Source organism: Pteropus alecto, unplaced genomic scaffold (assembly GCF_000325575.1).
Source record: "Pteropus alecto unplaced genomic scaffold, ASM32557v1 scaffold79, whole genome shotgun sequence".
NCBI lineage: Eukaryota > Metazoa > Chordata > Mammalia > Chiroptera > Pteropodidae > Pteropus > Pteropus alecto.
The window spans coordinates 16,884,822-16,912,270 of NW_006494612.1; the positions used below are offsets into that span (position 1 = coordinate 16,884,822).

Consider the following 27,449-nt stretch of genomic DNA (forward strand, 5'->3'; position numbering starts at 1 on the left):
TTGATTCTTTTTTCTTAAGAAGTAGCTTTTTTATATGCTCTTTTCCTCAATTATAGAGACAATTAAATCCAAAATGATCTCTCAATTTCTTACTTCAGTGAAACCTAGATAAATAGAAACTTAGTTATTCAGAGTCTTTATTTAGATCCCACCTGAATAATATGTTAGGAGAAAAAAGCAAATAAAAAAGAGCAAATAATTAAAGAATTATTTTCAGGACTGGTTACCAGAAAAAATCTGAAGCTCAGTATGCATTCAATTCATTTTTTAAAGTTTATTAAAGTATATATAAAAATAATCTATTTTCATAGTGATGTTCCATTATCAAAAATTTCTTAATTAAAAAAAAAGTAATGGCTGCTAACAGGATTAACACGATTTCAGAAAGCTTCTTCAAAACTCAAAAAAATCATTTTAATGTAAACAGAACATCTTATTTAGGGAATTAAGTATCCTAAAATTAAATCTCAAATGCCAATTAAATGCTTTGTATAAAGGAAATAACTTGTTGTCAACAAATTAATCATGGAGGCATGTTAAGGACACCTTGAAACAACTGCTTTTCACTTTATTATTAAAGGAAGCTTTCAAATTTCCATGTTGAAGTCAGAGAATAAGTGACTGTGTGAGGCTTTAAATAAAGTAAGGCTATATTTAACTACTACTTCTCATCTCTACATAGGGGTTGCTTAGAAATAGCACTGTATTAGTTAGGGTAATTAACCCTAGCTGCTACAACAGGCAAATCCCTGTCTCAGGAAATTAATGTTATAAAGTTTGTTTCTTGCTCACATGGAGTCCCGTTTGGGTTGGGGAGTCCTCTTCCATCTGGTAGTCATCTCACCTGGACCACTGAGTCTCCAAGGTCACTATTGCAAAAATGGAGGAAGTTGGAGAAGGCACAATGCCCTTACTTGTCTTGGCCTAGAAGTGACACGTGTCACTGTGGTTCAGAGTCTATTTGGCTAGATCTAGTCACAGGGCCCCAGATAACTGCAGGGGAGGCTGAGACATGTATATGAGCACCTAAATAATTGGTGAGCATTAACTGCTTCTGTCACAATATCTTGGCAATTAGATTTCACCCACTGCCTTTTTCTGTCTGCCTAATTGATGGAGTGGGGGATATGAGGTGGAGAGATATTGAGAACAAGGGGCCATATGTAGTGGACATCTACTATCTCCTCTGGTAGCAGAACCCCATTTCCTTATGAGAACCAACTGTCTCCCAATTTCAATTCATATGGTTCTGGCTTGACTTTTTGATTTCCTCCAGGGCTAAGCATATGCCCTACACCTAACCAAGTAGAAATAGCTGTGAGACAGGAGAGCCCTTTTGTCATGGCTTCCTAGCTTTAAGGTGTGCCTGACTGAAAATGAAGTCAAACAAATAGACTGTAGAGCCAAGAGAAAAGATATAGAGTTTGGAAGACATTGATAGAACCCTTGGAACAAGCAATGCCAGTTCATGCCTCGACTTCCCCAGTTATATAAGCCATGTATTTCTTTGGCGTAAGCAATGGGGGAGCTTGGGTTTCTGTAACTTATGACTAAGAGAGAAGAGCAACCAGTTACCACTCTACAAAACTTCAAAGCAGCATACTTATACTACTTTGTCTTTAAACCCAGAAAACTAGCAGTTGTCTAAGAAAGTACTAATAGTTATAACCTATATATTTACATCACAGAATTGTTGCTTTTGTAATACAAATACAATATAAATGAGAGATTAGTTATCCTATATGTGTTTCTTCTAATCCTGATTCAACTATTAGTAGCTTTTATAATTACTAGTTGGTTGATTACTGTCTGAATTAAAATGCATTTAGTTTTGTCAGTAAATTTCCACTCGTGAAAGTCAAATATTTAAATCAGCTTCAAGAATATTAGGAGAGAAACTCCCCTCCTTCCCTATCACCTCCATAAAAATCAGACTATTAGTCTAGAGGATATTTCGCATATATCTAAAGTAAATCTGAGTAATGTTTTCTCTGGCTATGGCACCACAAGGGTATAGATCCCACAGCCAGACCCAAGCTTTGCAGAGTGTTTAGGAGATTTGGCCCAGTTGTCCTATTTAGCCAAACACTTCTGGAGAAAAGTCTGAAAGACGATATGCAATAACTCTCTGGTGACCCAAACTATTGTAACCTCAGTCTCTAACTCATATGACATTTGCTTACTTTCTATCCAATGGGCTGATTAATTCTTTGTCTTTATTTAATGTTCTAAATTAGGAGCCAAAAGAAGTTGGAGCAGCTGGGGCCAATTTTTAAATTTAAAACTAACAGCAATTTGGCTGTCTGACGTGGAACTGAAGAGTGACTTTTCTTTAACATTGTCATCACCGCAATGTCCAACCTGCTCTGTTCCAGATGTGCAACATCTGGGCTTTGAAGAGTGTGATTAGGAAATCAAACAGGACATGCGGACATCCAAAATGAGATAAGAGTCTCCAACAGATTACTTTCCTTTCTTACGTAGTTTCTTTCATCTGATTCTGTCAAAGTTTGCTGGAAATCTCTATCTGGAAAGCAGAATTTCTCCTCCTTTACAAGCAAGGCAGGAAAGGTAAAGAAAGTTTTATTATCCAAGATAGTTAAATGAACTGAATAAGAATCCATGTGAAAAATTTCCTAAATCTCGCTACATAAAATGTCCTCGGGTAATATGGTGAATCAAACCAAAATCCTCTTATTGACTGGGTAGAAAGTGCTACTGGCCCTAGAGGGTGTGTGAGAGAAATCAAGTTTCCTCTTAGAAGACATTTGCTTTCTTCTCAGATTGGGCTGTTTTTCCTTTGACATATATAAAGTAAACATTATTTTCTTCCCTGTGTTAGAGTGAAGATGTAACAGCTCTGTTGACAATTTTGGATGACAATAATTGATATACAGAAACTTCGACTGGGAAAGGCTAATGTTAAGCTTTAAGTAGGGTTCTCTAGGGGAAGAAAGAGGTTGATCATTTGACTATTAGCCTGTTCTTCATTAAAACTCTTTTTATGTAGTTAACACTACCACCTCATGTCTAAAAAACCCTGAAGTTACATACCAAGTCTTGTTGAAGCTGGTTGTCTCAGTTGAACATTAGCATAGTCCTAATAATGGAGCAAGCATCCCTTGTCTATCTTAATCTCAAGATAGACTTTAGGACTGGGGGTAGCTCTGTGCTAATGCATCATCCCCACTGAGGAAACAGCGTTTGTATCCCACTTATTGTGGCTTTGTCACGTAAATTTTATGCTCATTGGAGAGAATATTCATAATCTAGTTCATCCTTTCTTATTCTTACAAAAGAAATCTCTGAAAGGTATGATAGTCACCTCCCTGAGGGAAGTACAGGATTCAGTGATGGAGAGGGCACTTTGGGATTGAGAGCATTGCCTGTGAAATCAAATTTAGGTAAAAGGATAGCCCAGCAGCCATATGTAAATCGTTCCCTCATGTAGAAACAATAGTGTGCACTGGAAAATTCAATAGAAAACATTAGTCATTTATCATTCTTAATTATCAGTCATCTCTAACTGCATCTGGTTTGCATTTTTTATTAGAAAGTTTTTTTTTTTTTTTTGAGTTGGACCCGGGCATTTTTTTCTTCCATTTCTGATTTCATTTTGTTATTCTTTTAAAAATTCCATCACTAATTCCCATGATGCGAGGAGGTTTCTATTTCATAAGGCACAATAAATCAAGCAGCTCCTCTGTCATAATGTAGTCCTTACTGTGCATTTGTCATAGGCTCTGGATCGCTGAGTTTACTTAAGGTTAGAGAGTCAGGCTGTTTTGAGGACAAACTCAGCCAGTGCCGAGGGTCCGCACGTAGCCCTGCCAGAGCAGCCGAAGGTATACAGCTTCAGTTAACTTGAGGGAGAACAGCTGCTTAGGAAAAGTCAAGTGGCAAAAACTGACCCTGGAACATTTTGAAGTTTGCGTGCTCTTGTTCTGCTATTCTGGACAGTGTATGGTGACTGAGGTGTGCTTTTGTGTGTACAGCTGACGTGTAATAGTCTTCTCTCATAAAATAATAGTAACAACTAATATTTATCAAGAGTCATCTATATACTCCACATTATGCGATGTGCTTTTGTGCAATGTCACATTTAATCCTCACAACCCTTTGAGGAAGGTAAATATTTACATCTTTCAGATGAGCAAACTGTAACTTTTGAAAGATGCGGTTGATTGTTAATTTTTCAACTCGGAGTCTCCAGACCATAATGCTGCCAGTTTTGAATGTAAGCTAGAGCAAGAGAAGGCACTGCAGCAATTCTGGCTCCAGTGCCTGTTGTCTCCACCACCTGGGCCTCGTGATTCGCAGAACCACTGACAATGTATGCATAGTAGATAGGGATGCTGTATGGAACTCCTAGCTAGTAGATCTCTCAGCTTTTAGAGCAAATCTATGCCTTCCTTTGCAAGTTATTATTCTTTTGAAAACAACTTCAGGCTTGTGACTGCACCTGCCAACAGAGACTGAATGCCTAACCATGGGACACCAAATGACTATGTGGCTTGAGCTTCCCATCATGAATTGGATGTTGTCTGACCCACCAGCTACAAGATTGGGTGTATACAGCACAATCTATCTTCAAGTGGAAATGACATATCAGAGACTGAGCTTGGATGGGTTTGGAAGGTAAGTTGCTTTAGCAGATGGTTCAGACTCTTCCAAAACTGACTCCTGTTGCATTGCCTTCTCATCCTATTTCACTGTAACCCCCAGTGGAGATCCTTACAATCCAATGAATGAGGAATAAAAATCTTGAGCCTATTTTACAGATGATTCTGCATGTTATGCTAATACCACGAAAAGTGGACAGCTGTATCATTACAGCCCTACTTAGGGGTGATTCTGAGACATATATCCTACTGTTTCTGTTTCTCTGAACCCAGGATAATACAATAGATATTATTATGACAATATATTGTATTGTATTATATTATCAACATATTATTGTGTATTTTATTATAATTTCAATATTATATATTATAATATCTTATATATTATAATATATGTATAATAATGTAATATTAATTAACCATTCACTATGTCTTTTCTTCTTTGAAGACTTGATTGACACCTTGTATACTCTTGCCCCAAATTATTATGTTCACTTTTTATAATTTGCTTTTCATTTTAAAAATTAGTCTGTAGGCATGTCCTCCTCTAAAATTCTTTAACTATTATTGATTTCGATATACTTTATATCAGGTTTCTCAGTGTTCTAGAAATGAGCCAAGAGACTCTTATTTAATTTTATTTTTTACCATTTTGGAATTTCATATCCTCTGATTTATTTTCCAAATTTTCAGCAAATTTTCATCATTGGTTAAATGACTGTCTTTTTTACTAGCCTGCACATTCCAGTAGGGCAGGAAACTGACTTGGTTTCTGACATACAGTACCAGTTAACAAACATATGCCAGAAAGTGCTCCAGACTCGTTAGTTATTCATGAAATGGATAGTTACCCGTTCTTATTTCATTTGAGGGCTAAGCCTTTTACCATTTTTCTTTGGTCTCTTGCCATTTCAAATCCCTTTATCTTCTAAACATATCAAAAAATTTTTTTATGTTTGATATGTGAGATAGCATAACATTATTTAATATGAGGAGGCTGCCCCCTGCACCCTGAATGTGCCTCAGTGAAGACCTGTAGTCAGTAGGCTACAATAGGCCGATCCTTGACACAATGGGATTTTTCAGTCAGTTGACATCCTAGCTGTGTTCAAGGTGATGCCTATTTGTTGTCTCTTTTCAAGACTCAGAGGTTAAACGAATGGATGAGATGTGGTATCAGAGGTCTATGGTTTTATTAATCAGAGGAAAATGTCCTTAGATTACTTATATTAAAAAGGTACATTTTCTACTCTCTACTTCCCATGCTGATTTACTTAAAAGCAATAGCTTCAAATTAAAAAGCACTCAATTGAAATAACATCCAAATATAATAAATTTCAATAAATATATTGAAATTTTGCCCATTTTATTCATTGAATCGTGAATGAATCACTTAAACTTCCATTATTACTTAAACGCATTTGTTTTGCTTGGTTCTGGGAATAATTTACTTAAGCCATGATGAGTGTAAGAGAGAAATGTTTAGTTGGTGGCATCATATCCATGCAATTGCTCAATCTAGAAACCTGAACATCATTCTTGACTGCCTTTTCTCCATTCCCATATTTATCCTCATCAAATTACCTATGTATTCTGTCATTTCTACCTCTTACTACCTCTCAAATTCATCCCTTTTTCTGCATATGAATTGCTACTACTCTGGTCCATAGTCTCTTTATTTCTCACTTAGGTTATTGCATCTACTTTATCTATTTTCCGTCCTCACTGTTTTCCAAATTACAGCCACGTTAAGCCACATCATGTATCTTCTTCCTTAAAGTACTTTAGTAATTCCATGTTGTCTAGAGAGTTAAGTTCACATTTTTTGGCACTACATGCTAGATCTTCCGTACTTCGTTCTTGTTCATCTCTTCAGTCTTACCTTAAATTATTTTTTCTGTACTCTTAAGTTTCATGATATCTTGTGTCTTTAGGCCTTTGTACAAACTGCTTCCTCTGCCTGACATGACTTTCTATTATTTGTGCAACTAAAACCCTTTGCTTTTACTGGAGTTGAGGCACCGTTTAGGGAAGGGATCACCCTTTATCTGGGTTTTATCATAGCTCCCTGTTCTTGCCTTTATCATGGCATTATTCTCATTGTGTTTATGTCTGTTTTTCTTTCTCCACTTCCCACCCCGCTGCCCCCTGCCAAAGGTTTAAGTCATTTGGAGGCAGAAGCTGAGCCTTATTTGTGCCTAGTATGGTGCCTGACACACAGAAAGGGTGTTTTGATAAGCATTTGTTGGATGAGTACATTAATAAAAGGAAAATAGTAAACTTCCAAAAGTTTCCTACTCTTTATTAGTTCACAAACCTAGTCAGGTTAGTAGTTTACCAATTACAAACCATCACAAGCTCTATGCAGGAACTTACTTTTGTTCAGATTGAATACACTATCCTTCAAAGACACAAATGACATTAAATGTTTTGTAAATGAACCCACTGGAGTGGAAGAAGGAATATTCTGTTGGCAAACATTAAACAACCTGAAACACAAAGCAGATCATTTCCCAACCACAAATTGCAAATGAAAGAAGAAAAATCCTCAACCAATATTAAAACCTACTTTAAAGTAAATACTGCCAACATTTTATAGGGAGGACACAACCAAATCCAGGGACCAAGACTGTAGAATGAAGACAAATGGCAAACTAAAGAACATTAGCCAAGAAAACAAAATGTCAGGAAGCCCACATGAGCAATGAGTAAAAATGAAATAAGTTTAAGAATTTTAAAAATATCTAATTTCTACAGGATTGTTCCATTGTTTTCTTTTTTTCTTCTGTTTTCCCTAAAAACTGAGCTCAGAGACTTTTCCTTTGCAGAAAGAAGCTATAGCTATCATTTTACCAGAGTGTATGTTTGCTCACATCCTACACAGGCACCGAATTGTGAAGAAGAAAGAATCCCATACCAGGCCAGGAGCTGGCTGGGCATGCTTTTAAACTAGGTAACAATAAATAAGCCCAGTTAGAATGATGACTTAAAAACTGGATTCTTCCCAGCGTACATCCCCATAATGAAATGCTGAGATTCCTTCCCCTTTCTTCTCTGCTTTTACAGATTTTACTGCTTTCAGACCTGCTTAGTTTCCTCCAGCTTCCTCGAAGTCTTCCCCAGAGATTCCAGTCACTTTGGCCCTTTTCCCTGACTTCCCTGAGAGCTTTAGAATTAGACTATTCAATTGTTCATATTGTTGTGTTATAGTTATCATTAATTATGTCTTTGTGTGTAAATATTGTCTCCCTAATCAGATTATTCCTTCTGCCAAAAAGAGAATTGACTTTAAAAATATATTCCTGACAATTAGCACAATGTACAGTGTACATAGTAAGCACTCAGTAAGCACTAGTTAAATTGAATTAAGTTAAACAAGAGCCTTTTAATGCCGGATATTATTTTCCTCTTGTAACCTTATTAACAACAACAACAACAAAAAATCAGAACGTGACCATCTTCAAGTGTCCCTGTATATAACAAGTATTTCCTTTTTCCTTCTCTTGTTTTCTAAGTGGGCATTATACCACATCAGTAGTTTTCAATATTGGATGCACATTTGAATTACTAGGGGGATTTTAAAATACGGATGCCAAGGCCGCTATCTAGACCATTCCAATCAGATGACAGATGGGAATTTAACAGGGCCCCCAGGTGATTTTAATATGCAGCCAGTGCTGAAAAGCACTGTGCTAGTCCATAAACTGATGCGTCAGTCAGTCGCCAGTGCTAATCTCTCAAGGTGTCCATGGAAACTGCTCCTATGGGCTTCTACTAGCTGTCTATTTTAAGTGTGCCATGCTGTTTATGAGTCTTAGGCTTCTCAAATATCCCAATATCCCCTTCTTTGGTGTGTAGGTACTTTTCTTTCAGACATCTATTTACAGTAAACAATATAAGTATCTTTTAACTGCAGAGCTAAATGGGACAACCAAAGTCAGAGAAGTTTAGGCAGTTTAGTGAGACCAGAAGTTTAAGATGATTATATATGCTAAATAGAAAAAGGAGAATTGACTTTGCTAGAAAAATGAAATCCCAAACCATTTTCATCTGAAACTCACATAAGTTTTTATATTAAAAACAGCTTGCTATTTCTCAAGAATGAGAATTAGTTCTCAATTATTTGGATAATTGCATCAATTCCTAGTTTTGCTTACATTTACAGACCAGTATTGTATTGACTTGTTTTGTTCTTATTTTAAAATTATATGTTGAGCTTTTCCCGAGTACCAGGCTTTCCGCAAGGATCTTTAGATATAACCTCATTTAATTGTTAGGCTATCCATTTGAGACATGTGCCACTATAACACCTGTTTTATACACAAGGAAACTGTGTAAGATCAGAAACTTAACCAGGGTCACATAATTATGGAAAAGCAAAGGCAAGATTCACACTCAGGTCCATCGAGGTCAAAAGCTCTAACCTCTGCTCTGTGCACCCAGGAATAACTTCCACCACCTGTTGCAACTGAATAAAGTACTGAATAAAATGCTAACCCTGAAACCCAAGGGTGATGGAAAAGATAAATTGTAAGGGGTTTCCACCTCATTTATGTTCAACTGTAAGTCATTTATAAATTTATGTCTACTGTAATTATGTTTTTAACTTTCCACTAGAATATGCTTTGGATGATCTTGTAAAATTTTCAAAAAAAAATTCATGGGATTCCGCCCTCCCCACCCCCCACCAGTATTTAAGATGGGAGAGAGCAGCAATGTGGCTTTGATGCAAGGTTTATTTATAAAGAAATTATAGAATACATTAACACAACTGTTCTATGTTTAAATACAATGACAGTTCAACTACTAGTTGTTGAACATGCTGTGCTGTTTCATGCCTTGGTAGATGTCCTCTAACCTATTTGCTCTACCAGGCTATGTGCCTTCCCACCCCTTGGTCATGTCTACCTGTCAAATTTCAGTCAGTCTCCAAGAGGCTCAAACACGTTTTCCCTTGCTGAACTCTTTTTAATGCCATCTCCTACATCCCACCACCCTGCTCCTTGGGGACCTAAATAACTTTTTTCTTTGCTTCTCTACTTCAGGCTATACCTTAGGACTTGCTCCGTTATAGTTTCTATGGTTTTCATGGCAGTCCTTTCTTGCTTGTCTCTCCTAGGAGGTGGGAAGCATCTTTGGGGAGAGGACTGTTTCTTAATCCTGTATCGCCAGTGCCTAGTACATATTATATGATCAATAGATGTTTGGTTGAATTTTTACATGAATTATACTTTAGAAAAATTGGAATTTACCTTAGACCATGCTGTAAAAGTTGAGCTAAGACTTCATCTTGATCTGAGTAGATTTCCATTCCATTTGAAAACATGTCACCTCAAAAATATGTTAAGGGAAGGATAAGAACACATATACAAATAAATACATCTATTGTTGAATAAAGAGCCTTCTTTGGAAGCAATTTATTGATTTACAGTGCCGTTGGTAGCAGCGTTTAGCCATGTGGGTGTGCACGAAGGTAAAACTTGGTCTCATGGAATTAGTTTATCTCTTTTAAAATTTCGATTCTGTGTAATATTAATGTTTAATATATTAAGACATCCTTATATCACTGTTTTGCACCAGTGTATAAGACTGATTCATCTTGCCATTCATCTATGGGATTTCTGTGACTAAAATAACCACTTTGGGAAAGAATTAACGCATACATGTAGGGGTGTGTGTGTTTATTTGTTAATACAAGAAACAGTATCTGAATCCAGCCTTTTTTTTCAAAGCTTTCCTTTGAAACAGCAGTGCTTCCTCATACAGTGGAGAGATATTTGGAGTGATGTCCCTTGGGTCACCCACCTTGTGTGGATCCTCAGCCCTGAAGCACATGGATATCTACTGTGACAACTTGATTGTTTTCATAGAAGCCTAAGGAGCTAAATAGTACAACTGAAATAGTTATCTCCCAGTCTAAAGAATGTTGTGCATCTTGATGTTGTACTGATTGCTTTTCTTCAGTATTTTCTGGCCTTAAAATGACCATATGGAAATTCATTCAATATCTTGAGATCTTTTTAGTTTGCTCAAATTCTGGCTACTTAACTTATTAATTCATATACCATGTGTTTAAACTATCCAGAAGAGAGGAGTTAAAAATAACTCATCACCTACATTTATGAGTCCTAATAAACATTTAACTTATATACAATCATATGGTTTTAAAATTTAAGAAGCTGTGTAAGAAATATGAAATGGCTAGTTAAGGCAGTTATTTGGATGATTCAGGTTTAAAGTAGCCTTATAAAAACTTTATTTGGTATGATTAATCATAATTACTTGCTCATAGTGGTTGAATTCTTTGTGTAGATTTAGTTTTAATTTTAATTCAAATACCACACCTGGTTTTCTAACTTTGTTTGGAGGAACTGGAGAACACAGTGAATACGATCTGGGTCTTTTGCTCTTCTCAGTGATTGGTCTATATGCTTATTTCTTTATTTTTGTTATAATGTTTGGAGTCCATGGCAACTGTGAACGCTTGTATTTCTCTTTGCAATTTTTGGAAATATCAAGAAATTTGACCAATCCAGTGGTTCTACTTCTAAAGATTTATTTGCTAACTGATCAATTAAATACTGGAATTCTCACAACTAAGTGAAAATGACATACCCTTAACTTTTGACTCAGAAAGTATGTAAGATCTGCCAATCTTGACAGAGCCAAATGATATGGTTCTAGAAACTGAGCAAGAGGTCCATGTTTATCACAATGTCCTCTGGACCCCTCACTCAAATCTCTTATGTCCTGCAGTTTGTCTGTGACAAGGAATCTAATATCTTATTCTGCCCCATGAACGGTTTCTTACTTATGAACTATTTTCCACATTGCTTATTTAATGTAGGTGAAAAGAAGAAGATATTTTCCTCGGAAGGTATTAAACTATTTCCTTACAATTCCAAGTATAATTTTGAGAGTTTTGTAAGTTATCTTTATATTTGGTCAGTCATAAATCTGAATTATCTGGGTAAGATAAAAACACATGAGAAATTAATAATTTCTCCTAGTATGATAACTATATCACATTGCTTAATTTGAAGTTCAGACACCTGAGAGGCAAAAGTAACCACTATTGGCTCTTAATTTCTACACTACAAGATTTTTTTCTTCATTGCATACTCTCTGTATGCAATGTTTTTCGAATATTAAGATAAGATAAATTGACTATAAAGACAATTAATTCCAATATAAACATATAGGATGAGAAGTTTTGAGGCCAGTAAAAGAAACTTATAACTGTTTTCTTATATATGTAGTAGCGTTTGAGACCAGCTAAGGGTGATGCTGCTTCAGTCTTCAGTATGCTAGCCAAGATTATTTCATTTGGCACCCTAGTTAAGATAATAGGACATATTTTTTTCTAGCACTGGCTGATCAATTGGGTGCTGGAACTTGATCAAGAACTTAGAAATAGAAAAGATTAACTCTCTTGAGAATTAAATTATGAAGTTAACGCATATTGGGTGGAAGAGTACAGTTAATCAGATACTTGAGTAGCTTGAGGCCTATAAGACATACATATATCTTAAAACACATAAGTTAACTTAGCAAGTTGGTAGGACATAAGAACAATACATAAAAAACTTACATTTCTAGATACTAGCAATGAATAATTGCACATTTTCTGAGTTAGTAGACTTATCCAGGATTCTTCATTCAGCTTTAGAGTATTTCCCAAGTACGATATGAGCAGCAGAAGGACTGAATGCTTTCTAGAACTATGTCCTTAAGCTTACTTTGGGTGGTATGTTTTGAGAAGTTGGTCCTTGACTCATGGTTATCTAAGCCAAGAGGTGGGATGGAAAAAGTGATTGTCTACATGGGCAGTCACTAAACAGACTAGAAGAGCTGTCTTACTGAACTTGGTTCTCACTACTTTTATATTTTATTTTATTTATTTTATTTTATTTTTGTGAAATATTTTTGGGAGGCAGTGTTCTCATAGTCACAGTCATTGAATTTTGCTTGTGCTTCTCAGAGTAATAAAATCTCATGTGTCATTTTGAGTATAGTAGTGTCCTTAAATCCTGTATGGAGGTAGAAACTCTATCAAAGAAGATATATCCAGTAGGATAGAGAAGGATGTTCCTTTAGAATAGAAATTTTCTCATTTATGTGTCACTATTGACATAGTCTCAAGGAGCTTTAAAATTACTGCCCTGGTCACCTGGATTTGATAATTGTGATTATGCCATAGAGAAATAGAAATCCTTTGGTCTGTTGTGTCTTCTAAAGGTTTTCTTCCCAAACTTTGAACCACAATAGGCATATTAAAGGAAAGGTTATTTCTTGGTTGGTGAGCATGAAGAATGCCAGGGATCCCACCTAGGCCTGACCCAGGTTTGAATGTAGAAAGAAACAAGACAATGGTTCCATTTTGTAGCTTTTAATTACTATGTGTGAGCTGAATGTTCAGGAACATTCTTGGGATGAACATCACAGGTCACATGAACTGTAGTCTATTTTCTATTCAATTAATAACAAGTATATTATATAGAGGTTTTTTAAAGAACCCCTACATGTATTTACTCCACCAACACATTTTACCTTATTTTACCCTCACAATGATTTTGTAATGCAGGTGGAAATCTATCTTCCTTTTGAAATATTGAAAGAAGCCTGGGTTGAGAATCATATCTTGATCCTAGTAATTACTTTTATGGCCTCAATTTCCTTATGTTTAAACTAAGATGCTTCTAAAATTCTCATTATTTCCACTCTACATAAAGGTAAACTCATAAAATGCAGAGAGGTTATTTATTTAAGATCACACTTTTCCATGTAGTTAGGGCTGTCTCTAAGTTTAGAGTTTTCACTTCTAGAATTTAGGGACACCATTTAGAATATTGGATACTAGTAATGTTTGGAAATGGATACTAATAATAATCAACAGGCAATGGATGAGACCGGCTCTCTTTCATGATCATTTAAGCATCAAATCTTTGCCAAGGAGTCTAGACCTGGAACATTATATTGGCCACTGATGATTGATGAAGAGTTGAATTATTTGTAGGGACTTGTTAAGGTTTTAAACATAGTCTAAAGGAGAAGAAGCTGTGGCCACCCTGTTCCTTCTGGGAGATAACATTTGAGAATGCAGTTGTCTGCATGATGCAAGAATTGCTGGATGACCCTGTTCACTAGGAATAATTAATTCCCTTGCCCTTTTTCTCTATTTGCTACATAACCTTCTGATACCAACTTGGCTTTCTATGTGGACTCCCTGTATTCAGTTGGCAAACAGTTTTTGAGTCTGCCAAGTGCTAGGTCTATACATTAAGAGTTGAGAAATGTGGCCCCTGTCCTCCATGTCCCTCAGGGGCTTACAGTCTACATGAGATGGGGGAGAGGGAGAGAAACCAAACATGTAAAAAATAATTATTGTAGAGGTGGGTATCTGATATAACAGAAAGATATGAATAGTTGGTAATGGAAGCAACTTACTCTGCTGGGCCCAGGTTTAAGTGGGGAAGAGGAAGAAATCAGAAAATTTTTCACATGGGAGGAGACACTTAATCCAAGTTCTGCAGTATCAGGAGAGAAGGGGAAGAGAACTTTTTGAGTGCTATCAGCCATTTGTTACGGCATGAAGGCATGAGAAAGCATATGCCTTATTGAAGAAAGAATGGTAGGTTTTGTGTGAATGAAGGTTGGTTTTGTGAGAGTTATAGGCAAGCATGAGAGGAAAAAAAGAGATAAAGCTGGAGTCAAGTTGACATCAGACATGGAGTGACTTTATTTGCCAGGCCAAGATTTTTCTGCATAAAATGATGAGCCAGCAGATGGAGAAGAGTTTGCTAACTCTAACCGGAGACAGTTCTGGTTGTTTTGAAAGTTAGTTCTTAACTGCAGAGTGAAGTAATTTGGTTTTCAGTGTAGTCTTTTTTGGGGATCAGTAGACCTATATAATTTCAGGTTCATTGGCATCTAATCTGATTTTTCAGTGCAAATTGATAAATTGGTATTCTAGTTTCTTTTTCAGTTTATCTTAATTCTTGTTACTTTCCATCTCCTTTGGGGCCTGATCAATTCTGAATAATTTCAGAAATCTCTATTTTTTTTTTTGGCTCTCCAGGATGAAATTCCCTTATGTAGATTATTTTGTGATGTTTCCTACATTGTTAACCAGTTTAACTCTCAGTAGGCAGTAGATTCCAGATCCTTTCACTCCTAGTCGATTGCTTATGTCATTGGGTCATGCTATCTGTAGTTTCAAAAGCCTGGGTAAATTAGATTTCAGTCTCTTTCTTATGAGAAACAAATACTTTAGATATAATGGCAACTACAGGCATTAGGGCATTATTGCTCTTTGTGGTTTTGTCTTTAAATCTCTTTTAATCAAAATGGGTCTTATTAAATATCTTTGTATCCCCAGCATATCTATCATGGTCCTATGTATGTAGAAGGAGCTCAGTAACTGTTCACTGAAGGATGACTCCGTAATCATATTTCTCCTATAGATAATTTTTGGGTTGCATCTGGAATTTGTCTCTTGATATTTTGCATTATCTATTAATATGAAATTGATTTAAGTTGATCCAACTTTCTTGAAAATTTTTCTTAAGAAGAGATAGGTTCATTATATCAGAGATGTGAAAGGCTAAAATTTGGAGAACGGAATTTAAGGCAGTGAGTCACTGGTGCAGATATAAGCTTGGGTTTATAACCTCAGTTAATGGCTTGAATCATTTGTAATTACAGGGAATGTTATTTGTTTCATCAAACTATTCCAACTTGCAGACTTTTTGCCTCTCTCAAACAACATAACTGTGACTTGATGGTAATGTATCAAAACTAAAGATGACTAGATAAAGAAATGAGTGAGTTTGTATGTCACTTGTTGATGATGGCTATGAAACAGAGGAATGATCTGATAATATTGCTAGGGGAAAAGCTATTAACTTCAGGATTCTAACAGAATTTAACAGAATTTAGATTGGAATTCGACTTTCTGGCGTGGGAAGGTCATCCCCCGGCCTAAGCCTGTTAGCACTGTTGGTGTCCAACTGGCTGCTAGAATGCAGCAATAAGTAATGCTTACATCACAAGACTTATATTCTACATTAAGACCATATAGTAATAAATGCTAATTATTTAATACTCAAGGGAAAGCAAACTTCCAGAGAATACATATTCAATGTGCCAAGATGGTGAATAAAGGGAACATTTTACATAATTTTAGTTTTCCTTACCTTAAGGAAATAGTATATTATGGCACTTGTCTGAGAAATATTACATAATTTTTATTTTATTGCATGCATATTGAGTGTACAGTTTTCCTTTGTTTTTAATGGTTTCTGAAATATGATTAAGGAATCTTTTTTTTTTTTTTTTTAAATTCTGGGTGTACTCAAACTTTTCAATTGAAATAAAAAAGAAATCTAAAACTTAAACTAAAATTTGTTCATCTCATCTTTACTTCTTTTGCCTCTAGAGATTTAATTGGCTTATGAAGACTTAAAATTTGTATAAGCTCTTTATTCCCAAACTACATTTTTCCTTTATATTTTAATATGTGTGTGTTCTTGGGGCTAGGGCTGAGGGTATAGGCAGGAAGGAGAGGAAGTAGAGAAAAACACTTAAAAATGCCTTTTACCATTTTAAAGAAATATCTCCAAACTCTCTCTGTTTATTCTTATGGTAAGTGGTTTTACAAAGTGCTGGGTAGGATAATTTCCCTGAAATTTTCCTTGGATTTTAATGATCTGAAAAATTATTCAAAATTTCTTCCAGAACACTAAATGGATGGGTGTGTGGTCTAGTCTGGAGTTTCCCCACTGTTTTTCTGGACAGGTCACACCTCTAGACTCAGCAGGCCACCCAAAGGAGATATCCTTCTTTCCTCTTATTGAGGAACCAGATAGCTCTTTTGTCTCCTTGCCTCCCCTGCCCTCTAAGCTATAATTTGAGGTAATTACTTATTGTATTTGGTGTCCATTCACTTTCTATCTCTGCTTCCTTCATGCCTTCTTTGCTGCTGCCTTCATTTCCTCAGTCAGGTGCAGCTCGGCCCTGGGACAAGTATTTCGTACAGCGCTGTGGCAAGCTCTCTTTATAACACTTTTCCCCAATTCTGCCCACCTCAGTTTCCCTACTCTCATTAGAATTTGTCTTCTCTTTGTCTCAGTTTCTATTTAAATTTTGAAGAATTATTCAATATGAATCATGAATATTCCTCGTGTGTGTGTGTGTGTGTGTTATGTGCATTGAGTGGGCTCTGACTCCTGGTGGCCTTATGAATGAGTGATACCCACAATATCTTGTTCTGAACAGCCCCGCTCAGCTCCTGTAGACTCTTGCCTATGGCTTATTTTATGAAGTCGATCCATCTCATATTTGGTCTTCCTCTTTTCCTGCCTTTTTCTCTTTTTCCAGCATTATTGTCTTACTTGCCTTTTAATTAATGACATGCTTCAGATGAATTATTATAAAGCAAAGAAATGAATGGTGGTCTTTGGGTTCTCTAAAGGTCTGAGCTCTTTAAAAGTGTACCTTGTATCACAATTACTCCCTTTTACATTCCTGTCCCAACATGCTTCATTCTTCAGCAGCAATTCTCTGTCTTACTCCCTGACATTGTTACAATCATCTCTCTTCTTTATCCTTGTTAGAGATTTGAGAAACAAGGTTTAGGTGGGTGGGCACATGACAAGTTGGAGAAAAGTATAGTTAATAGAAGTCTACTAAGGAATATTAAAATCTATATGCCAGTCCCTCACGTTGGTGATGACTTGAGGATCAGTTTCCCTATTTGTCAAATGGACCTCCATAAACAGATGCCTACACCATTCTGCTTGAATTTCAGCAGTCTTAAGAAATTTTCAAAAAGGGGATTTTTTTTTTCTTTAAAAAAGGAATGGGTAAGAAATTATGGGTTTAAACTACTAATTAACTTAGAAAATATAGGCATTTAACATTTATTAACTCCACAAATATGTAATGAGTATCAGTTAAGTGCCAGACACATTTAGAAGATAAATAAATTAGGCAGCTGCTCACATAGGATTAGATATGCTGCAGAGTTGCTTCTTTTAGGAGTTACTTCTCATTGCTTGAAACTTGGTGGCATCCTTACATTATTCATAATTAATGCCTACCATTTGGTTGCCCTTCAGAAATATGTTGCATTTGTGTATACCACTTCAAATGTGTTGTGTTTTGAATTCAGGAGGAAAAATTTCCCCAGACTTTAGTAAAGCCATACTCTTTGGTGCAGTGTTAATACTAAACCTCTTAGCTTTCACTTGCACATTCTCTATAACCAATCGCACCACCTGTTTAGCAAAATTCCCTGTCTAGAAGTCTTATTCTACATATCCTTCATTAAAATGAAAATATACTTTATTCACTACTCAAAATTTGTACCTTGCTTGTGAGTTAATATGAGAACTAGTAGACTGTAGATAACTGACTTCCTATGTATTTGAGACTTAATGCTGAGATCTTCCAGATAATTTTGGTTGACTTCATGGGTGGCAAGTTGGATTGCTTTACTTTTCTGATAATAAAAGCAGTTAAGATTTGTTGAAGTCAGCTGGGCTGGGCTTGTATCTCATTTAACATATAAGGATGGTTCTGTTTATTTTCTTGATTTTGCATTGAGGAAATGGAAACAGGTTAAGTAATGATGTTAACAAATTAAATTTAGCAGATAAATTCTGGAGTGTTAGAAAAATCAGATTCTTTTTTGGCTTCTGAGACATAATAAGGATAGAGGAAGGGGATTATTTTATGAATATATTTTGAGAAGGAAAAAGAAAATAAAACATTTTTACAACACTGATTTCAAAAACTAGGGGGTCAGAGATTAGACCTTAGTAAAAAAAAAACTATAGATATTAAGTATTTATTTTGATATACTGTATATATCTGAATACGAAACTATCTCAAGTTTTAGGTCTTTTTCCATTTTGTAGTGAAAAAGATAATAAAAACAGTTATGTAGCCAATTTGAATATGAAATTTTTATAAAAATAAATAGGTAATTTGTACTTATAATATGCAATTGATTAATTAGTTGTCTATATTTGAAATGACATAATACATTGACTGTAGAATCAGTATGTTGCTGTAAAATAATATATAAAATAACATATTGATTTAGAAATACTTCTTTTTCCAACCTTATATTTCATGAAACAGTTTCTCTTAAATGCCTTACCCACATCATCAACGTTAGTATCTTTTTTGTCAGTAGGAGAACTTTTTAGATCACCTATCAAAGTTTTTCAAACAACATCATCTTTACCTTCATCTAACTATTTGAGTTATAATATTGTTTGATTTTGTATATAATGCTGGTACTAAAACTTTTATTCTATTTATAATTTTTATATTATAATCAACTTATTATAAAGTTATTTTTAAAAAGCCTGCTTACAATGCTAAATCTGTATTGTTTCTTTGCCTCCTATCTCATTTTTAAAAATCAATTCTTACAGGTAACCTCTATAAACATCACCTGATGTAATTTCAGTTAACATTATTTTATTGTTTAAACTAAAATAATTGAGAAAAGGCCCGGTTCTATGAAAGACTTTGTAAGGACTTCAGTATACAATGATTCTTTCATTTCTGAAGAGTGGTTTTTGAGGGAATGCAAAAGCTAGGTTTCTATTCATGAATTTATGATAGCTCCAGATTTTTCACTTCTGAAGCATAACCATAGTGACATGGATATAAAATGATGTGGAAACTATATCAGATCTAAAAGATCTTATAATATAAATATGATCCAACTTTTGTTATAAGCTCTTTGCTTACAGTGAAGACACCAAGGCCAAAGATAAGATGTTAACAAGGTTTCTTGGCTAGAGTAATGGATAAAATAGTTACATGGATAGTCAAACGCGAATGCAAAATATGTTATCAAAAAGGAGGCACAGAAATTATTTCTTCTAATTCTGTTTGAAAGCATCATGAGAATAGATATTACTCTTCATGTGAGTCCACCACGCACTCTGTTTCATGTTTCTTTGTTCCCATTCGATGCCAAAAAAAACACAAAAATGCAAGGAAAGGTAGCATAACTTACCTCTCTGAGATCAACAAAAGGCAAGACATCAGCCCATGGAGAGTGAGCAGCACCATGGCATGATCTGGGAGGTAGCTGGAGGAATGTCAGAGCCAAGCCAAATCTCTCCTTTGGTAGAGATCTTGCCGTTTCGCATTTGACGAACACTTTCAATGCCGAATATGTGTCCGGCACTTTGCCAGGTGTTGGATGGTGGGTGGTGGTGGTGGCTATTCTTTGACAAAAAGAAAAAGAAAAATGCTCTCCCACTTTTCAAGGAGCTCATGGTCTTAAAAGGTGAACAAGCCTCAAGATCTGAGTTATGAGAGGAGTTTCCAATTCCTGCTCTTCAGGGAAGGGAAGGGAGGATAATTAGGCTTAAGTCTAAAAGTGGAGGTGCTTCAACGAGGGAAGACAGAGCAGGTAGCTACTCTGAGGAGGAAAGGAGATGGGATGAGGGAATGTGGTTCATGGGTAGCTCTAGAATCTTAGAAAGAAGTAGACTAAATCTTTTTTTTTTTTTTTTTTTTAATTCCAGAGATTGAAAAGGAAAGCAATCAGACTTCTGAGGTGATATTTGGGATTGGAAAGAAAGATGTGGTTGTAGGCCTGGAAGAAACGGGTATCTGTACCAGTCTGGGCATGGAGCCTGTGGAACAGTAGGGACTTTGGAAAGTACTGGCTGAGTGTGTGCCTGGCAGATCTGGGCAGCTTGGGTGGAGTGTGGCACCACTGGCAAGGGAGCAGCGCTACTGGCAGTCTCCCCCTCTTTCCAGGAGCCATGCCAACCTATGATACTTTTTTCAAGCTTTGGATTGAAAGTTAGGTGACCCTCCCCTTTGGTTTATTTAAGCTTCCTGAGGTTCTCAGATGATTCAGGGGAAGGAGAAGTGGAGGACCAAGCCATCATAAGATTTTTGAGTTAATTTGAATTATATCTGGTGAAATAAGAGACAGGATCACATTTGTACCCCAAGAGTTATGAGCACTTCAAACCAATTCCGTTTTATAGATTAGGGTTAAGATTGTGATTTACTCAATGCTACATGACTAGTAAGTTACAAATACTGAGATTTCCACTGCTGTAACCAGATATCTTAGGCAGTCACATTTCTTACTCATTACTTTTCCTGCTTTTTGATATTCTCTCCATTTTGAAATTCTCCTCATTTTTTTTGTATCCTTAACTCATTATTGTCTCCCACAGATTTTACAAATCCTTCTTGTTGCAGGTGACAGAAATCCAACTTGAACAAACCTGAGGAAAAAAAAAATTCTGCGTGGAATTTGCTGTATCGATGTGAGGGTTACTTCACATACTCTGAGGGCAAGAATGTGGGTAAGCCTCAGGAACATTGTCCCAAACATCTGTGGCCAGACAGAACTCATGCTACACTAACATGGTGGTTCTCACACTGCTGATGAAGTCTGGCCTGGGCAGGGCGAAGAGGGGGCTGAGGCGGCAATTCCCAGAAGAGGTATGCTCTTAGCAGACACACACAAAAAATGTTTACTGAAGTTAATAGTGATTTTGAAATTAATTATAATGTATATGCCACTTACTTACAAAATGATTCAATGAAGTTAATAATAATAATAGTAATAGTATTTTATTTTATAAGACTATACACATGATCTCATTGTAAATAGCAACTACTCCATGCAGTCAGTTGGCAGGTGTGTCCGCTCCCATTTTATAGGTGAGGAAACCCATGTGCAGATTGCTTACACAGTTTGCCCAAGGACATACAGCTGGTAAGTTATGGAGATGGACCTCAAGCCTTTTCCACCACATCTTCCTTCTAGAGACTTCGATTCTTAAAATAAATCAACTTTGTTGTTCCATTCTTCCCATTTATTTGAAGGAAACGACATTCTGGATTAATTTTAAGTAAAAGAATCAGACTTGAGCAGCTGATCACTGATGGAGCTGTAGTGTTTCCATTTCTCTTTTGGTTGGGAGAAAGGCTATTCTTCATGTTCTGTTTTCTTTTGATTTCTTATTAGCATCTCTGTTTCCTTCTACACTTTTCAGTATTCAAGCCAGGTGCCAATTGTCTGAGTGAAGACACACCATTTCTCAAATATACCAAGATGCCAAATGTATGTGTAATATTTGACCATATGAGAAGAGTCCAGTAAGCTCCTAGGGACTTATGTTCCAGTGTGGCAGCACTGAACAACAGGAAAATTATAAATTTCATAAGCTAACCAAAAAAGTCATACGTGCTTCATATTTATAAATATCCAATAGATGTAATATATTCTAAATTTGACTTTTTAGTACAATAGAGGTATTACATGTTCTCTCTATGAAGACAGTGATAGCTTACAAAAATACAAATTGATGGAATGTCCTCAGTTTATTGCTGTCATTATTGATCATAGCAATTGGTCATTGTGGAGAAACCTGTAAGCAAGGATATTTCTCAAGATGGATTCTGAAAGAAAAGAAGAAAAGAATGTGTAAGTAGTAGGTAACAGATATGTTAAAAAAAAAAAAAAAAACGAAAAGAAAAGAAAAGGAAAAAGAGGTTGAACTACCTATACTAACTGTGCCAGGAAAATTCTCCCCAGGCTGGATAGGATGGGATTAAATCTTGGAACTTCAAGTAAAACATTTTAAAGGACACAGGATAGAGGTTAGATTTTTGAGAGATGTCTCCATACTGTCCCTCCCCCCATCCACAGTGTTCTGAGATGCTGAGCTAATCATTAAAAAACAAAAACACAAAACAAAATCACTTCAGGAGGATTTATCACATGGAACACTTTATTTTGGACCTGGTGAAAGTTAAGAAGGTGGACTAGGCCTTTGTCTTGAAGTCACTTGTGGTTTAGTACATGGAATCAAAAAATCATCAAAGTGCCTAACAATGCAAGTCAGGAAGCAGAAGTGGTAGGCATCACTTCTGTGGAGTGGCCTGGTATTTGAAGAGAGGCTAAGACTAGCTTGTCTCTGAGGCAGCTAAAGGATCTCTTGGAAAGAGGGCTCTTTATTAAACTGTGTTCTCTTCTTCCAGCAACTATTAACAGTCCTGATGGTAATAAAAAGAGCAAACATTTATCACATGTTTACATGCGTTAAGCACTTTAATTCTTTTTCTCAGTTGGCTTTCTAAACAATCCAGTGAGGAAGATACCATTCTTATTCATGTATTACAGTGTGGGGAGTAGAGGTTTAGATAATAAAATAACTTGCCAAGATCATGTAATTGTAGGGTTATAAAATTGTTGATTCCATAGAAAATTGCATTTTCATTCTATAGAGATTGGGGTATGTTAACCAGTTTCTGAAGGAGGTTTACTTGGGCCACACATGTTTCTCCTCATCTCTGCCAAAGTAAGGCCTATCTCTCTTGCAAAACTGTGGGACTGGCTCTATCTCTATCATAAACTCTTCCTGAAACCCAGTCAACTCTCTTCCCACAGTGCCCTTAGAGCACTTATGTCGGCCTTGTTTATTTGGCGATTGATCATGAACTACCCTAGCTAAGTCTCATTTATCTTACAATATTGTTTAACTCTGTTTAATCTTTCCATCCAGATGATAAAATCCTTCATGTTGGTAGCTTTGTCTTGGGGATTAAAAATAAGTCTTCAATAGCATCCACTGCAGCACACATGATAATTTTTTGTTTTGATATTTACTTGAATTAAAGTTGTATTGGTTATCTGTTGTGGCTTAAAACAACACACATGTATTATCTTGCAATTTCTGTGGGTCGGAAGTTGGGTGCGTCTTAACTGGGTCTTCTCCAAAATTGCAATTGAGGTGTCAGCTGAGGTTCACTTCTCATCTGGAGGCTCAAGTGGTGATGGATCTGTCTCCAAGCTCAACTCAGAAGTTGGCAGAAGTCATTTCCTTGTGGTTGTAAGACCACAAGGCTTCATATTCTAATTGGCTATCAGGTGGAGGCTGCTCTCAACTCCTAGAAGCTGCCCCCAATTCCATGCTATGTGATTTCCTCCCACAGGCCCTTTTCTGAAATTGTCCTTTCCTTCATCAAAGCCAGTAACTGAGAGTTTCTGGAGTTAGTCTGTTATGGATAGGGAGTCTAACATAATGTATTATAATCGTGACAGTGACATCCCATCATCTTTGCCACAGTCCATTGATTAGAAGCAAGTCATATGTCTTGCCCACTCCCAATGGGATAGAATTATAAAAGAACTTGAACAATAAGTCAAAATCACACGGGGACCGCCTGAGAGTCTATCTATCACAATAGTGAAAAAATCAGGAAATTCACAAATATTAGAGACTTTATCAAACTCACTTAGGAAATTAACAATAGTACTTGAAATAGAATTCAGAAACTCGGTTCTTATCTTCTTATGCTAACTACTAAATCATCATCAACAGTAATGAGATGGCCTTGGCTACACAGCAACCTCTGGCTGGTAGAGATGGATCACAAGAATGAGTATATCAACTAGAGGTGTGTGTTGAGGAAGATAACTTCCAATGAATAGTCACTGTCCAAAGCAGAGTGGTCAACTTAAACTTGACTCTTGCTAGAGCTGATATATAAGGCCATCTGTCCAGGAGTAGGTGGCAAAGGCCTAGGTATATTAGGTTTGGGTTCATTCAGTACCTCAGAGCGAGAATTTGGAAAGGTCCAGGTAGTTTATCAGGACCTTGGCCTAGAAGCGCAGGGACATAGCCTAGCTGGGAATTTAACACTAGCAGAAAGCTGAGATGGAGCCACAGCTATAAAGAATGGATGAACATGTAGGTGGGGTTGAGGTCAGATTGTGACTCAGTGGGCCCATCTCTTACTCACAAGACTAGCATTAGGCTACCTCTGTGGGCAGAGGGAAGGCTCCTAATGTGCTTCCTATGGAAGACCTCACTGAAGAAAAAGACTGAGAATTATCTCAAGAAATCTAGGCTGTGATCCATATTGGTTAAATTTATGGGAAGCAATACATATTTACATTTTGCTTTTCTGTGAATGTAAGGCAGATTTCCTTAATTATTTTTAACAAGATTTCTCTTTTTCTATCTTCTTTCTTCTTTCTCTATTCTTTAAACACATTAACTTTTATCAAAATCTCTAGCTTTCTATATGGTTATTCTTTTCTTTTTTTAATTGAAACTTAATGATAAAGATATAATCCTATCAATGGAACAAACTGAATCAGAAGTACTTTTCTGCATATTGCTTATTACACAACTTCCTATGCCTTTTAAAATAACACATGTTTTATGGGGTCTTTCTCTTGTGACTCATTTTTGGAGCTGATCCGAGAAGGAGTTATTCTCCAGACGTGGCACCATTGACCCTCATTTTGAATTACATTTTTTATTTATTTTTAAAAAGATATTTCATTCATAGAATCCCCACTGAGCTTTTTATTGTGGAAAATTAGGGCCCGTAAATCATCCCCCTCAGAAAACTATAAATTTTATACAATTGAAACATTCCATGGACTGAGCTTGGCACTTTGATGAAATCACTCCTTTGCTTCTCATAATTTATGAGCTTCCCCATTCTCCTCCCTCTTGCTCCATCATCACCTTGCCCTCCCAGCAAGAGTAGGGGGTGGTATCGTGCCTTTAAATTGCTCACTGGGGTTTATTGAGTATAATTTGTGAGTGGATTTATATGAACTCACGATATTGCAACTTATCCAAAACTATGAACAATAAAATTTTTCATTTTCTTTTGGCAGGCAGAAGGGACATGGGTTGATCACACAGGAGGTAACTCAGCATGATGCACTGGGGAAGAACAAAGTCCCTGGAGATAAATGATATAGGTTAGAACAGTCATCTGCCCGTGGTTTCCTGTGAGACCCAGGCCTTAGTTTCCTTACCTATAGGTTCAGGTGGGTAATCTTTAAGTTTTCTTTTAGCTCTTATATGTTAGATTCTATGAATTGAAAATGGTTCTCGGCACGTTGCTCCTTTTAAAGGGTAATTAGGAAAACCAACAAGATAAATCTCAAAGGTTTGATGTGCTATTTTGGATGTGAGTGGTTAACTCTGTTTTTTTTTTTTTTTCTGGAAAGAAGAGAAAGCACAACAGTAGTAAAGACCACAGCACTCCCGATTCTTGTCTGCCAGGTTGGCACTGGCTTGTGAGGTCTTGGAAACCAACACTGTCTTATTTAACTTGGAAACTCTGGCTCTTAGTATGGAACCTGATACCTGGGTTTCTGATAAAAGCATTGAATGAACACAGAGAATCCAAATGTGTTTTACTCCCGTAAATGCAAGTGCCGGAACAGTGCCACCATGCAGTAGGTGCTCATATTTGTTGAATTTCCAATAAATAGGCTACTTGCCATTATTGGGATATTGGAATTTCCCTGTATGTTTGTTCCCAGTCCAGTTAATCCCTTTATTTTTATGTCCTAATGTTTTTCCTCAGGAGAACTCCAGATGGGTCTGCTAAGAAATTTCTAGCTTTGTGGCATCACTAGTACTCAGTCTTGGAAAGAATTTTGTTGCTGGAGAAACAGGCCAGAAATAGAAGATAGAAGAGGGTATGGCAAACTGGCTGAGCTTGAGCTCTGCAGTGAGACCTGGGCTCTACATCTTAAAAGCACTGTGACTTTGGGCAGAATATTTCCCTGGTTAAGCTCCATTCTCTTTATGTGTACAAGGAAGGGGGTGCATAATTGAACTTAGGGTAGAGCGAAGATTCAAAGAGGTCATCCATGTTAAGTGCTTAGCCCAGTGCTGGTATGTAGTAAATATTCAATAAATGTTTGCTATGACTTATTTTTAATCATTAGTAGTATTAGTGTATATATCAATAATTGCTATAGTTTTTACTTCTGTGTTAAAATTCTTACTATGTTGTAGCAATGTAACTATTGTCTTATGTAAAATTTATTGTAGTTTTAACTTAGCTATTTCTTTAGCTTTTCAGGGTGTATTTTGAGATCCTTGCATTAAAAGAAAAAAGTATTACTGATATTAAAAGACCAATTTTGGATAGAGAGTGTCACTAGAATTTCTTTTTAATCTGAAATATAGTTTTGCAATTCCAGGCTTTTAGGAAAGAATGAGAATATAGTGCAAGAATGAGAATATAGTGCTGTATGAGAAGTGTCTGTATCTCTTTTATTCTCCATAAAATTGAAATTTTTCTTCCTGGAAATTGCTGGTTATGACTTTGCCTACATGCATTATAACATAACACACAGCTATTTAATGAAGACTGTCATTAGGGTCAGAATGCAAAACAGTCTGAAATATTAAAAAATCAAGGTGAAGTCAATTTACCTTCTCTTTGACCTGCTTGCAGGATACCCTGACAAGGTATGAACTGAAATATGTATCTTGGAACTATTTACCCGCTAAATATTAAAAAATGTAAATAAGCAATGGAATTCAGAGTGACAGAGGATCTAAAGCGATGGCCACCCAGCCTTTGCTGGTAAAATATGGCTCACTTAATGACATTTCAGCCCTAAATCACTGCAGGCGAGTTTGCAGCTGAAGGGGTTGCACAAAAACATTCCTTTAGGACCATTTAAAAAGGCTGAATAAGCAAAATATACTGCGTGACAACGCTCAGAATTTCAAAGGGGTGGTTCAGGTACACATATTGTTGCCTGTGGCTCCAGGCCCAATGACCGTTTTTTCATAGAGATAGATTTCCTGGACAGAAAACAAATTTCCTTCCAAGTTAGAGAACTTTATCAGATTTATCTTTCATTGTCAGATCAGCATGCAGGAAACAAATGAAGTCCGTAGCATGACTGAAATTAAGAGGAGAGCAATTTACAGTGCTCACTGGCTTCTCATAAACCTTATTAATGTTTGGCATGGGTGCCAAGGAGCCATAAAGAAT

General features: G+C 36.3%; 1 long non-coding RNA gene across 5 annotated transcripts in view; it reads left to right on the forward strand.

Moving 5' to 3' along the window:
- Window positions 1-2,245: 2,245 nt before the first annotated feature.
- LOC112474306 overlaps window positions 2,246-27,449 on the forward strand; it is a 39,096-nt gene continuing 13,892 nt past the window's right edge. Inside the window, exons 1-5 of one of the 5 annotated variants that reach the window (XR_003044339.1) lie at window positions 2,246-2,571; window positions 4,449-4,638; window positions 20,871-25,473; window positions 25,657-25,891; window positions 26,019-26,378. This is a non-coding gene — a long non-coding RNA (uncharacterized LOC112474306). Of the gene's footprint in view, window positions 2,572-4,448; window positions 4,639-20,870; window positions 25,474-25,656; window positions 26,379-27,449 lie in introns of those variants that run through there. The other 4 variants (XR_003044341.1, XR_003044340.1, XR_003044338.1 and 1 more) reach the window with 4 other exon arrangements.